Consider the following 15000-nt stretch of genomic DNA (forward strand, 5'->3'; position numbering starts at 1 on the left):
TGTGTCCGGGGTGTACCTGAATATGGCCACCAAATTTGAAAGAGATCCATCGAGAACCTTGCGCGTGCATCGCGAACACACACAAACACACACACACACACACACACACACACACACACACACACACACACACACACACACACACACACACACACACACACACACACACACACACACACACACACACACACACACACAAGTCGTATATATATATAGATACAGTAAAGTTTGTTTTCTGACACATAGATTGACGTATCAATTTTCTGTTAAGAATGGCTATCTTTCAGACTTTCGGTGATCTGCTGATTCGATGGAGGTTGGAATCAACCTTGTAAGAGGACTAACACGGGTGGTTTTGACGCCAGTTTTAAAGGGGTTTTACACGACAAAAAAGAGCTCTATTTCCGCGATGATTCTGTGGATTTCTAAACTATCAAATTAATGATACCGTTCCCACCAAAAGTTAAATAAGGCAATACCATTGACACGTACATCTCCAAGAGCTAGTGCTGTCAATGACCGTCATGTTTAAATTACCCGGTACACCCCCTCACACATATCTGAAAGGATTTTCCAACGACAACAAAAGCATTGGTGGACATTCCACGGCCACTCAGATATTTTAAAGAAAGTTTTTTTTATGTCTAAACCGACAAACGGGAAAAAATATTTAAACAAACTTCATTTTATGTCCAAACCGACAAAAAAAACAACACTTTAAAATAGGTTTCATTTTTACGTCCAAACCGACAAAAAGAAACAATGATTAAAAACTAGCTTCATTCTATTTTCTTGCCAAGACGTTGTCACGGACGGAAATTGGATTTGTTAGCTGTTGACAAAAAAACGTCAGACTCTAAAATGATTATAAAACCAACAGAGACATTTGGGGACGTAAACACGCCTCCACCCTAAAGGGATGTATTTCATTGAGACACCTTCGGCGTGTCGTGTGTTTCCTTCTTTTGTGTTTTGCTTTCTTTCCCCTGTCGCTTTCTTTGTTTTGTTTTGTTTTGTTGTCTATTTCTCTCTCTTTGTCTCGCTCTCTCTGTCTCTGTCTCTCTCTTTCTCTTCTCGCTGTCTCTCTCTTCCTCTGTCTGTCTGTCTGTCTGTCTGTCTGTCTGTCTGTCTGTCTCTCTTCTCTCTGTCTCTCTCTTCCTCTCTCTGTCTCTCTCTCTCTCTGTCGCTCTCTCTCCCTCTCTCTCTCTCTCTCTCTCTCTCTTTCTGTATTTCTCTTGCTCTCTATCGCTCTCTCTCTCTCTCTCTCTCCCTCTCTCTCTCCCTCTCTCTCTCTCTCTCTCTCTCTCTCTCTCTCTCTCTCTCTTTGAAATGTCTTTTTAATTGTTTGACATGTTAATTATATAAATTGTATTGTAATTAATTTAACTTCTTTTTCTTCTTGTTATTAATCGAGTTACCCTCAATGGGAGAGGGCCGTATGAAAAAAAGCATGTATACATTGCTTATTCTGTTACCCTCGATAAATAAATAAAGTTCAAAGTTCTCTCTCTCTCTCTCTCTCTCTCTCTCTCTCTCTCTCTCTCTCTCTCTCTCTCTCTCTCTCTCTCTCTCTCTCTCTCTCTCTCTCTCTCGCTCTCTCTTTCTCTCTTTCTCTCTCGCTCTCTCTCCCGTTCGCTCTCTCTCTCTCTCTCTTCTCTCTCTCTCTCTCTCTCTCTCTCTCTCTCTCTCTCTCTCTCTCTCTCTCTCTCGCTCTTTCGCTCTCTCTCTCTCGCTCTTTCGCTCTCTCTCTCTCTCGCTCTCTAGCTCTCTCTCACTCTCTAGCTCTCAGATCTCTTGCTCTCTCGCTCTCTCTCTCTCTCTCTCTCTCTCTCTCTCTCTCTCTTGCTCTCTCTCGCTCTCTCTCTCTATTTCTCCATGTCTCTGTCTCTAACTGTCTTTCTCTCTCTCTCCCTCCCTCTCTCTCTTTCGCTCTCTCTCTCTCTCTCTCTCTCTCTCTCTCTCTCTCTCTCTCTCTCTCTCTCTCTCTCTCTCTCTCTCTCTCTCTCTCTCTCTCTCTCTTGACACTTTTGACCTATATTTTTTCGAAGATAGATAATCCCGCCACACCCTTCGCCCCGCCCCCCTCTCCTCCCTCTTTAGCTCCCTCTATCCTCATTGACAATAAGCTTACCCTGCAAAAAAGCAGCGACCCTTTCTGCATAGACTATCCGTAAGTTCATTGACCAAAGTTCTTTTTTCAGAAAAGAAAACCTTTAAACCAAATACCAGAGTAGGCTACGCATTAACGTCAGTGCATTGCCTGCAATTAAGAAAGTTTGCCTAAAGTATTTTGTTCGGAAATTCTCTTCTGTGATGTCTTATTAAAAGTTAATGAGTGGTTGAAGAATTATTGGCAATTAGATGAATTGAAGCTAATCAGAGTTGTCTGGAAAGGCGGGCTTGTTATTTGTTTTTTGTTTTATTTAAAGATGGTGAGTTATTATGCGGCGTGCTCGTTATAGATAGAAAGATAGATAGACAGATAGATAGAGAGATAGATAGATAGCACTAGATAGATAGATAGATAGATAGAGAGAGAGAGAGAGAGAGAGCGAGAGAGAGGGAGACACAGCGAGAGGGGAAAGAGAGAGAGGGGGAGAAACATGGAAAGGGGGGGGGGAGACGGAGACAGAGAGAGAGAGGGGAAGAGGAAGAGAGAGAGGTAGAGAAGAGAAAGAGAGAGACAGAGAGAGCGAGAGAGAGAGAGAGAGAGAGAGAGAGAGAGAGATAGGGGGAGAGAGAGAGAGAGAGAGAGAGAACTCAGAACTCAGAACTTTATTACATAAAGATAAAGGTTTTAGGCTTAGCCTAATCTTCCAACCAATATTGGACTCGCAAAGTCATAAAAAACAAGACCAGACACAAACAACGGAAATGGGTTTTTTTTAAATTCTTAAAAAAGGACAGCAATGTATTGCCGAACAGAGCCATATACAGGCAGCTTAAGTTTCAAGAAGAAGGGGGAGGGGGGCGAGGGATTACGCATTCAGATTAACTACATATACAATATTTAAAAACAAACAAACACTTAAGAGCATTGCATACATTATCCGAGTACACAATGGAAACTGGACATCAGGGGCAGTTTATAGTGTGATCAAATGTGTGTGCAACTGCCTTTTAAAGGCCCTTAAGGATGCGAATCGTTTGATTTCTATTGGCAAAGAATTTCACAGAGATGATCCTGAAAAAGCTAAGCTGGATTTATAAAGATATATACGAGGAATTGGAGGAAGTAAATTTTGAGACCCATACCTCTTCGTAACATGTGTAAAATAGGATTGCACATAACTAGGCACATCACCATGAACTAATTTATGCATAAAGACAGCCTTATTGTTTGCAAGGTGGGTTTTTAGGGGAAAGAAATTAAGGCTGTTTAACTTCATTTCTGTAGACATGTGCGATTCATACAGGATAAGTTTTGCTGCACGACGGTACAAAGAATTGAGTTTCAATAAGTGAACACCACTGCAGCCATCCCACAATGTCGAAGCAAAATTGATATGAGGCATTATAATTATAAGCATGAACGAACATTTTTAATGTTTTAGACTTTGCATAATGTTTGAGTTTTGACAACAAATACAAATTCCTTGATAACACTTTGCAGAGGTTGCTTATGTGTGTTTGCCATTTCATTTCTTCATCGACAGTTACACCAAGTATGCGATGTTCTTTAACTTGCTGTATTTGAGTTGTACCTAGGGACAGTTGTAATTTAAGAGGAATTATCTGATGCTTGTGGTAATAACAATGCTTTTAGTTTTTTCTGGGTGCAGTATCATGGCATTTGATGTGCACCATTTCGCAACTTCGTCCAAAGTGTTCTTCAGGGAAGAATTTACTGACTCCAACGAGGTGTTACTGGTATGAATAGACGAATCGTCTGCAAAAAAACTCGCATTTGACTTTATCATCCGATACATGTAAAGGCAAATCATTAACGTAAATACAAAAGAGAATAGGTCCTAATACAGACCCTTGAGGGACGCCATGTTTTACTAGTGCAGTAGACGAATTCTGGCATTGTAGAGTGACATACTGTGTCCGGTCAGCAAGATACGATTTAAAGAAGTCACAGACCGAATCGTTTCTCAAATAATAGTGTACTTTTTTCAACAATATGGAATGATCGACTAAGTCAAATGCTTTCTTAAAATCCAAAAACAATGCTCCTGTAACTTCAGACTTGTTCATTGCTGACAGCCAAGCTTCACAGAGAGACGTAAGAGCTGTGTGGCAAGAATGCTTGGACCGAAAACCGGATTGAAACTGATGGAACAAATTTTGTTCTTCCATGTAAGCAAGAAGATGCTTGTGCACATGCCTTTCCAATGGTTTTGACAAAACAGGCAGCAAAGAAATGGGTCTAAAATTACTTGGGTCTGAAAGATCTTTACATTTGGGAAGGGGTATGACATTGGCGGTTTTCAATTTAGACGGACAAAAGTTCTGCTCAATACTAAGGTTATATACGAACGTGAGCGAATCCACAATATACAGTAGAGAAAGCTTCAATAACTTCACGGGTATTTTACCAGGACCCATGGACTTTTTATTCTCCAGGTTTTCAATAAATGTTCCGACCTGATGAACTGCAATCGGAGGAATGATAAACGCTGCATTGTTTATTCTGTTCCGCTGACAGTATTCGTCCAATTTTTCAAAACAGTTATCTGTATCCGGAGAATATGTTTCTGCCACAGAAGCCTTCAATTTATCCACTAAAGATATAAAATGATTATTACATTTTTCCGCAGATAGTTTTGTTAGATTACCAGTTGACTTTTTCCTAGATGTATCAAGGATTTCATTTACTGCCCGCCAAATTGTTGCAGTATCTTTCTTATCGGAAATCAATTTATCAAAGTAACCAGTTGTTGATTGTTTCACACGGTTTAACACCTCATTCCTCTGCTGTTTATATTCGTCTGTCATCTTATTTTCCTTGAAATAATCTCTCAGAGCCATCGCCTCTATAATATCTGATGTTAACCAAGGTTGAAGTCTGGCATGTTTTACTCTATGCTGACGCAGGGGCACGTGCTTATCTATAATTGTGCTTAAAATGCTATACAAGGGATTAAAAGCATCATCTGCAAGACTGAAATCAAAAACGCTCTGAAATGGAGCTTCACTAAGATCACGAAAAAATGCAGACTCATCAAAATGTCTAAAACTTCTGTATTCTATGGTCGTGTGGCCTTTTGGTCCTGATTTAGGCAAGACCGAACAAAAAATAGGCATATGATCGCTGATACTGGAATTGGACACATACACATTTGAAACAATCTTCTTATTATCAGTATATATGTGATCAATAAGAGTTGCAGTTGTGTCTTATTCTTGTTGGGTTCAAAACCAGTTGATGAAGACCTAATAAAGTTGTTGTTGAATTCCATACTGTTTGAGGCTTATTCAGATTAATATTAAAATCGTCAAGCAATACAATATCTTTATTGCGTGATTTGACTTTATCCATCATCTGAATGAAATAATCTGACCAAATCGACGTTTCGGCAGGGTTACGATATATATAACCTATGAGCAGAGAGCGAGAGAGAGAGGGAGACACAGCGAGAGGGGAAAGAGAGAGAGAGATAGAGAGGGGGAGAGACATGGAGAAGGGGGGGGGGGGAGACAGAGACAAAGAGAGGAAGAGGAAGAGAGAGAGAGGGAGAGACAGCGAGAGGAGAAAGAGAGAGACAGAGAGAGCGAGAGAGAGAGAGAGAGAGAGAGAGAGAGAGAGAGAGAGAGAGAGAGAGAGAGAGAGAGAGAGAGAGAGAGAAAGCGCGAGAAGGAGAGAGCGCGAGAGGGAGAGAGAGACAGAGAGGCAGAGAGAAAGACACACAGAAAGATAGATGGACTGAGCGAGAAAAGGGTCGGAAAGGAACTTGGTAAAGAGAAACGTAGAGACAAAGAGAGAGAGAGAGAGAGAGAGAGAGAGAGAGAGAGAGAGAGAGAGAGAGAGAGAGAGAGAGAGTCACGCATACAAAGAGACAGACAAAGAGACACAGAGGCAAAGAAAGATATACGTAGGCCCAGAACCAAGGAGAGGCGTACATACGGCGCTAGGCAGTGGGGTAACCGAAAAGAGAAAAACGTTCTGACCTTTAAATTCCTCTCAGACCTACGTCAAAGTGAAGTAAGTTCATTCATTTTTGGTGTCTGGTACTACCATCGATTTTCATTCACGAACCATTTCATACGCTATCGTTTGGAAGAAACTAGAACGCATTTTGTTCTCACAGAACGACTGCTAATATGTCTGAGAAAACATGAATTCAGTCTCAGACGTCAAGGAATGGCGCTGAACTTTAGTTTTTGACATTTTCACTCGTACACTGAAAAAATATCAAAAAACACAACTGTGTGACGAAAAGGCGCTTCTGACACCTCAAATTCCTCTTTAGATTAAAACAATCAAAACAAGTTTTGGATGGTCTAATAAGACAGAACACATGTTTGTGCAACTGCTTGAATTTTATTTAAGAGCAGTATCTTGACATGAGAAAAAGCGAAATGGGTCTTCTGGTAATGACAGATGCAGAACGCATGTATCTCGTGTGCCACCGGCACGGTTGGCCTAGTGGTAAGGCGTCCGCCCCGTGATCGGGAGGTCGTGGGTTCGAACCCCGGCCGGGTCATACCTAAGACTTTAAAATTGGCAATCTAGTGGCTGCTCCGCCTGGCGTCTGGCATTATGGGGTTAGTGCTAGGACTGGTTGGTCCGGTGTCAGAATAATGTGACTGGGTGAGACATGAAGCCTGTGCTGCGACTTCTGTCTTGTGTGTGGCGCACGTTATATGTCAAAGCAGCACCGCCCTGATATGGCCCTTCGTGGTCGGCTGGGCGTTAAGCAAACAAACAAACAAACAAACAAATCTCGTGTGCCAGGAGATTATTTTGTTCCGCATTACTCTCATTTACTCTATTGCATATGTCGTAAGCACGTAGAGCGCTTACTTCCCTTCGCTTCTCAGGTCTTAAAATAGCATTTAGTTAAGATTCTCATAACGCGAGTTAATTCTAGTGGCCTATTCAAACATTTTATCCAGTTGCAATATCGTGACATCTGTACAGAAGAGACTTTCGGACCAGCAGTGAAGTGTATATGCTTATATTAGACAAATTATTTACATTGTAAAGATACAGTCCTTGACGTCTTCCAAATAAATGTCAGCAACCCCGAAATGTCAATTTGCTATCAAAATAATACAACATTTAAATGTTCCTTTAATTTTCAGCAACCCGTTAAAGTTCGAATAGCAAATTTGAATCTATTTATGAAGAGGCTAGCATTTGGGTGACTTTTTGTGAAGAAAAAGCCGTTGAGCCATACGAGTCTGTTCGACTAACTTTACATTACTTCGTTTTTAAGAATTCTTGTCAGGTTTATGATGGTATATATATATTGTAAATCTAATAACAACGAACAGTAAAGCTTGAAGAAAGCGGGGGTGAAAAACATCGACAACGCTTATCGTCATGAATAATTTAAGTTAGTGAAACATCACAGAGTGCCAAACGAGTTATAGAGCAATTCGAGAAAAATACTTATTGAAGACAACGCGAATTACGCTAACAGTTTTAAACCCATTTGCTTTGTCCAATGAAATGCTTTCGTTTGGTCATATGACACAAGTACGTACTGACAATTGATGTTAGCATGTATTACCTAACGAAACGCACATGCGTATTCATAACAAGTCGCGTGAGGCGATATAAACACATTTAGTCAAGCTGTCGGCATCAAAGTAACAGAGCAGTCATCGGCGAGACCATCTCGATAGTCTCGACTAACCACACCGACAAACAGAGACGGGTCACGCTCGTCTCCCCGTAGCGCGCGAACGCAGTACTTACTTAAACCTATTTTCTGTAATTCTGAGCACATTTTTATTGTAAAAATGACATATGTATATGTTTTTGAAATCAGGAGAAATTGGGGAATACGATGCAATCATTTTTAATCTGTTAGTAAAACTTTGATTTTAATGACAACTTTAATTAGCAAACTAATTAACTAATGTTTACGCTGATGAGCTGAAATTCAATCCCATAGTCCGGACTTCGTCGAAGATTGCTTGACCAAAATTCCAATCAATTTAATTGAAAAATGAGGGCGTAACATCGTCGCGATATAACCTTCGTGGTTGAAAACGACGTTAAACACCAAATAGAGAAAGAAAGAAAGAAAGAGGGCGTGACAGTAGTTTTCTCTGAATCGATGTATACACACACACACACATACATACATACATACATACATACATACATACATACATACATACATACATACATACATACATACATACATACATACATACATACATACATACATACATACATACATACATACATACATACATACATACATACATACATACATACATGCATACACACACACATACACCACGACCCTCGTCTCGATTCCCCGTCTATGTTAAAACATTGAGTCAAAACTTGACTAAATGTAATGAAAAACAGCTTTAACTTTTTTTTAGAAAAGGATATACCTATTTCTTGATGTATCTTTGTGTTAAGCCTTAGAACAAGAAGAAAATATAAGCGGACAGTAACACGGTAACTTGAAACTGTTGATGATAGGAACAAGAGATAGCAGGAACAAGAACAAGAACAAGATAACATAATTTTAATTTTAATTTTAAAATTACCGTAAAGGAAGTTTTTTTGGGCGTATTTGAAAATTCACAAAGTTCCAAGGCACTAATAAGTTATGTGAATTATTTGATTGTGATAGCCAAAATGTGTGTTGGTATTTATAGATATGGCTCCCCTCTGGATATTTTATGCATTTTTGAGAGGGAATTGTTATATAGAAAAGTTGCTTAAAATACATTTAGATTTAGTAATGTTAATGTTATAGTAAAAACATTACTTAAAAAAAAAATCAATGAAGAAGGATGCTCCCCGCCAACAACAAAAAACAAAAACAAAAAAAGGCAAAAAAGAAAGGGTTGAAGCAGCCTGCATGCAACTGAGATTTAAAAAAAAAAGAGAAAAAAAAACAAAAAAACAAGAACAAGATAACAATGAACATGTTCTCACAAGAAACATGGACAACAAAAAACGAACAAGAACCGGTTTCGACGCAAGGTCTTCATCAGCAATACTAAACAATATAAAAGGAGAGATGACAGAAAGAGAAAGAAAAAAATCCTTTTGACTGTCCATGTTTCCGGTGAGTAGGCTTACATTTTCCTTGTTATCGAGTTCTTGAAAATGTTGGCAACCTTTAAATACATGCTTCAGTTCGTTCGCGTGTTCCTTTCTTTGCCTGTTGCGCAGCCGGTGGCAAGATTATTGTGGCGCAAATTCCTGTCTTTGGAAAAGAAACATCTGTGTAAGCTCAGAAGTAAACTATTCATCACCACCCATCGTCACACACAATTACCCCCCATCCCCATTCCCAACACACACACGCGCGCGACACAAAAGTTTTCCCATGCCTTTGTGTCAGGTTATACAATAATCAAATACATGCATGTGCCAGATTGATCGTTGTGTCCTTTTCTTAAACGTTGCAATATGGTTGTTGTTGTATTTTATTTTATTTGTATCATATTCTTCATCTCCGTACTTCTTTCCTTTATTTTCTAACTTTGTGTCTCATTTCTTTCTTTAACCTTCGCCGGTGGTCGTGGGTCCGTGTGGACCCAGAAGGGCATTTAATTGCAAATATCTCTTAAACTAGTTGGGATTTTTTAATGAGCTTTTAAGAATGTCTCGGGCACCTAAAAAGCTCTTATGTCCTAAAATGTCAGTGAGAAGTAATTAAACAAAAGGTCAAATTTAGACTACAAACATCGTTGGGCCGTGGGGACCCATGTTTCTCAAAGAAAGAAAAGCGTGCATCTTTGAGAAGCATGGGTCCGCACGGCCCCACGATGCCTTCCGTGTGCAGTCGATAACCCGAACTGACGAAGGTTAAGTCGTTCTTTCGTGCTACACTCACGTGTGTCTTGTTGGCTGGTTTACAATAATTATGTTCCTTTATACGCCAAACTCTTCTGTTCGTCTTTCGTTCGAAATTGTCCAAAGCTTTTTTTTCTTCTCTCTTCCTTTTTCTTTATGTTGTTTTTCTAACCAACCAATCTACACTACTCGTCATACAAAAAAACACATATACATTTTGCTGTAGATCTTTGTGATGCGGCCAGTTATATTAAAACATAGTATATTGCCAGAAAGTTAATTTATTCCCCTACCGTATGAAATGAAGAGTTTCATTTTTCATAAATTAGTGTTTATGTACCGGAAACCTAGGACACCCCCTAAAATCAATTTCGCAAAAGCAAACTTGCAGACACTAAAATACACAACAATTCAAAATAGGTAAGAGTTTGTGATCTCAAATGGAAGAACAACTCATTTTCTATCCATATACATTTATTTGGTTCAGCTGTTGTGCCTAGCAGTGTTGTTTTGCCATTTTGACGAAGACTGGTGTCAGCCTCGTTAGAAGCCGTAAAAGGCTGGTTTTCGCGTCATTTTGTGTGGGCTATGTGGGTAAAAACCTTGTTGAATAAGCAGTGATTTGCTCTTTTACAACTGGCCCGCACCCTAAAGAGGGACTAAATCTACAATGGCTTGATAAAACACAGACAAAGACAGCAATATTGAGTGTTTTCAGATAAACTGAAGGAAGAACCCATGTTGCAAATGTATATAACATGCATCCCACAGGGTAAACATGCGAGTTCATGTGTTGTGTGTAAAGTAGGCTTATTAATGCGCCGATTGTATAGAAAGAGTGAGAGAAAGAAAGAGAGAGAGAGAGAGAGAGAGAGAGAGAGAGAGAGAGAAACTGAAACTGAAACTGAAACTGAACTTTATTACCAAAGGATAGAGGTTTTAGGCAAAGCCTAATCTTACAACCTGTCCCTTATACAAACACTTAATACAGACGCACATAACATAGATAGTAAAATTGACAAGGTTATTGTTACTTACAGACGTACATAATGTAAATAGTAATAAGAAAAGGGTTATGGTTTTGTATACACATTCAAAAATGGGAAAAACAATATAATGTGGAAATTGCAGCATAGTTGCAATAATGCATTGCATATAAACATCCAAAACAACTAATAACAAAAGGGAAAAAACAAATGTGGGGAGGAATTGTCCCAATCATTCGCATGTATATCATTATCAATCCATACACATAAAGAACAAATCAAAATACAAACATAACTTGACTAAATGTAAAAAGCACTAAAATATCAGACATGAAAAGTGTTCTATTTGCCCATTAAGCGGGAATGAAACTGGCGCCTAAACGTTTTCACAGAAGAGGCATTTCGGAGGGGTAGGGGTATGGAATTCCATAGAGACGCTCCTGAGAAGGCTAAACTTGACTTATACAAGTCTAGACGAGGGATGGGGGGAATCAGGTTCTGGGACCCATATCTTTTTGTGGCATGTCTGAAATGTGATTTTAAATATCCAGGAACATTATTGTTAATTACTTTGTACATAAAGACAGCTTTGTTTAGCGTCAACTGATCTTTCAAGGGAAGGAAATTAAGGAGCTTTAATTTATCATCTGTTGGCTTATTTGACTCATGCAGAATTAGTTTTGCAGCACGGCGATGAAGAGAATTGAGTCGTTTGAGATGAACATCACTGCAGTTATCCCAAAGTGTTGAAGCAAAGTTGATATGGGGCATTATGTGAGCGTAATAAAACAACTTGAGTGCTTCCACATCGGCATAATGTCTTAATTTAGACAATAAGTACAAATTTTTAGATACTAATTTGCAAATTTTACTCAAGTGAGTTTGCCATTTCAATTCTTGATCAACGGTAACCCCTAATAATTTATGCTCTTTAACTTGTTGCACTTGAGTTGAATCAATTGACAGTTGAAGTTGTAAGGGTTTTAATTGGTGTTTTTGTCTAGTTGTAATCACCATACTTTTCGTCTTAACAGGGTGAATAACCATTGCATTAGTGGTGCACCATTCTGTCATCTCATCTATACTTTTTTGAAGAGATTGGTTGACGGCTACCAAAGACTTCTGACTGAGAGAGAGAGAGAGAGAGAGAGAGAGAGAGAGAGAGAGAGAGAGAGAGAGAGAGAGAGAGAGAGAGAGGGAGAGAGAGAGAGAGAGAGGGAGAGAGAGGGAGAGAGAGAGAGAGAGGATGAGAGAGAGAGAAAGGTGAGAGAGAGAGAGAGAGAGAGGGTGAGAGAGAGAGGGAGGGGAGAGAGAGAGATCCTGACACAGAGAGAGGGAGAGAGAGAGAGAGAGAGAGAGAGAGAGAGAGAGAGAGAGAGAGAGAGAGAGAGAGAGACACGCACGTCTATACTGCACCATACTTCGCAACATTTTACTTCGCTAATAAACGGTCTTTTAGTTCTTAGAAACGATAGTCATTTAACTTTAAGTAACATTCATATCTTGAACAGAATGTATACATTTATCAAAATCGTGTGCAGGTTTTCTTTGATTAGAATCATGATGACTACAATTTCTTTTCGTTTTCTAGCAAAGATAAAAAGTCAGAATTGAAGGAAGGACAAAACAAAAGAAAGAAAGAAACAAAGAAACAAGGAAGGATAGACAGAAAAAGAGAAGAAAAGAACGACAGAACAGATACAAATAAAGAAAGATAGAATGAAAGAAAGAAAGAAAGAAAGATAGAATGAAAGAAAGAAAGAAAGAAAGAAAGAAAGTAAGAAAGTAAGAAAGAAAGAAAGAAAGAAGGAAGGAAACAAGAAAAGAAAAAAGACAGAACATGCAGGTAGAGAGAAAGAACGAAAAAGAAATAAAGAAAGAAATAAAGAAAGAAAAAAAGAAGGAAAGAAAAAAAAAGAACGAAAGAAATAACGAGAGAAAAAAACGAGAGAAAGAAAGAAAGAGAGAAACAAGGAAAACAAGTATGAAACAAAGAAAGACAGAGAGAAAGAAGGAAGAAAAGGAAGAAGGAAGGAGAGGAAACATTGAACAATGAATGGAAACAATGTATCAAGTGACGATAAAAACGGCACCGAGTTACTATTTGTTTAACAGGACGAGAGAGAAAAATCTTTCCGTGCACAATATAAATGATTTTTTTTAACCAAAACTACAAAAAGTATGCTTATTGTCCCCTCACAAATGTAGTTTAACTCGAAGAAGTTTGCGTTAAGAAAAATGAATATCTAGCAAGAACAAGTAAGAGTAAAAATGAAATTAAAATAAATGCTTATATTGACACTTGATTTTTTCCAACAACAAAGTCACTTCTCACGGATTTTGGTGCAGATATAAAGTTTCGTGAGTTTTCTCTCTGAAGATTCAAGAGTTTTCTGTCCAAAGTTTTAAGATTTTTCCCTCCCAAGATTGAAAGTTGTCCCTCCTAAGTTTCCGAATTTCGTCTCCTGAATATCAAAAGTTTTCTTTTCTACGTGTCAAATGTTTTCTCTCGTAAATTTCAAGAGTTGTTTTCTGTCATAACTCCCAAGAACTTATATCACAACCGCAACAAATTATCAAAACGAAACAACATTTTCCGAAATAAACTTAAGTTCTCGTACGTACATTGCGACTTTGCATCAGCAAGATTCTGTTTCTACTAAGTTTCATGAGTTTAAACAAAATGATACCACAACAGTCTGAAATTGTCGTGAACAAGACTTAGCAAGTATATTTCCCAAAAGAACTTCAACTAGCGAAGATTTAGCGCCAGTAACGTAGTCTGGACATTTTGTTCTCCTACGTTTCCCACGTTTTAAGAAATAACATCATAATTACCAGTCCCAGTGCCAAGTTTTTCAAAAAGGTATTTAAGTTCTTGCATTGTTTGCATTGGTTATGCATTTTCAAACGTAGCGTTTTCTCCCGCTTTTTAACACGAGTACCGACTGTAAAGAATTTACGTTTTAAGGAACCTTCTACATTTTACCGAGATAAGCCCTGAATGTGAAATGTTTTTCCTGAGTAGGCCGAGAACAAAACAGACAAAAGGATCGATGCTGAATAGTTACGCGTGACCCCATGGGTACTCGAGACACAAAAACAGCAATAAACACAAACAAAATCCTCCGAAGAGTACTGTGTTTCAAGAAATAACATCGCAACAGTCCAAAATTGTCCAAAACAACGCTTCCCAAGTTTTCCGGAGATCAGTTTTGTTCTTCAAGAATTAATTAGCATAACCTTTGAATCTTTCAAAGCCAAGGGGTAAGTTTCAAGAGTTTTCTCTTCTTTCCTAAGTTTTAAGAAATAATAACAATAGTCCCAAATTACGCAACAAACGTACTCATTTTCCAAAAAAAGCTATTAAGATCTTACGGACTTCAGAACAGCGATGAAGTTTCAAGACTTTTTTTCTAAGCGTACTAAGTTTTTATCTCAACAGTGACAACAAATGGAAAACAAGACTTAACAAGTTTTGCAAAAAGTATCTCTGTTCTTGTAATTATCTTGCTAAAACACAGGTGAAGCTCTGAGAGTTGTCCTCTTACTATGTCCCAATTTTTAAGAAATAATATCACAACAGTATACAAATCGAAGACAAGACTTACCAAGTTTTCCGAAAAGTATCTCAGTTCTCGTAGATTATCTTGGTAAAACACAGATGAAGTTCTCAGAGTTCTTACAAACTTCAAGTCATTGGGACTTCCAGAGACAAGTGCCTTACTTTGCACGCACTGGTGTGGGTTTGTGGCAGACGTAGTAGTGTCGTCTGCGCGTGGTGCAAGAGTGTCAGTTTCCTGTGTGTGTCTCTGGAACAGTCTCGGCTAACGCTACGCTCGTCGGGGTCGGCCGGGACGCGAGTGAATGAGAATGGTTTTCCGAGACTACTTATAAATATCTAGTCAACGGGTTTAACCCCCTCCCCGAATGTGTGCGGGCGTGGGAAGTTTAACAACGGAGGGTTGGGATGAGAAGAGGGTGAATGGTGGGTAAGCAGAAAGAATAAAGTGAGAGAGAGAGACAGAGACAGAGAGAGAGAGAGAGAGAGGGGGGGGGGGGTACCGGGTG

The 15000-nt window shown here is 38.9% G+C and overlaps 1 protein-coding gene across 1 annotated transcript in view; it reads right to left on the reverse strand.

Moving 5' to 3' along the window:
• Positions 1-14777, reverse strand: part of LOC138983807 (uncharacterized) — a 137057-nt gene extending 122280 nt beyond the window's left edge. The window contains exon 1 of the mRNA XM_070357137.1: positions 14541-14777. The gene's annotated coding sequence lies outside the window, so the exon portion shown is untranslated. The remainder of the gene's footprint in view (positions 1-14540) is intronic.
• Between the last annotated feature and the right edge of the window lie 223 nt (positions 14778-15000).

Source organism: Littorina saxatilis, linkage group LG13 (genome assembly GCF_037325665.1).
Source record: "Littorina saxatilis isolate snail1 linkage group LG13, US_GU_Lsax_2.0, whole genome shotgun sequence".
Taxonomy (NCBI): Eukaryota; Metazoa; Mollusca; class Gastropoda; order Littorinimorpha; family Littorinidae; genus Littorina; species Littorina saxatilis.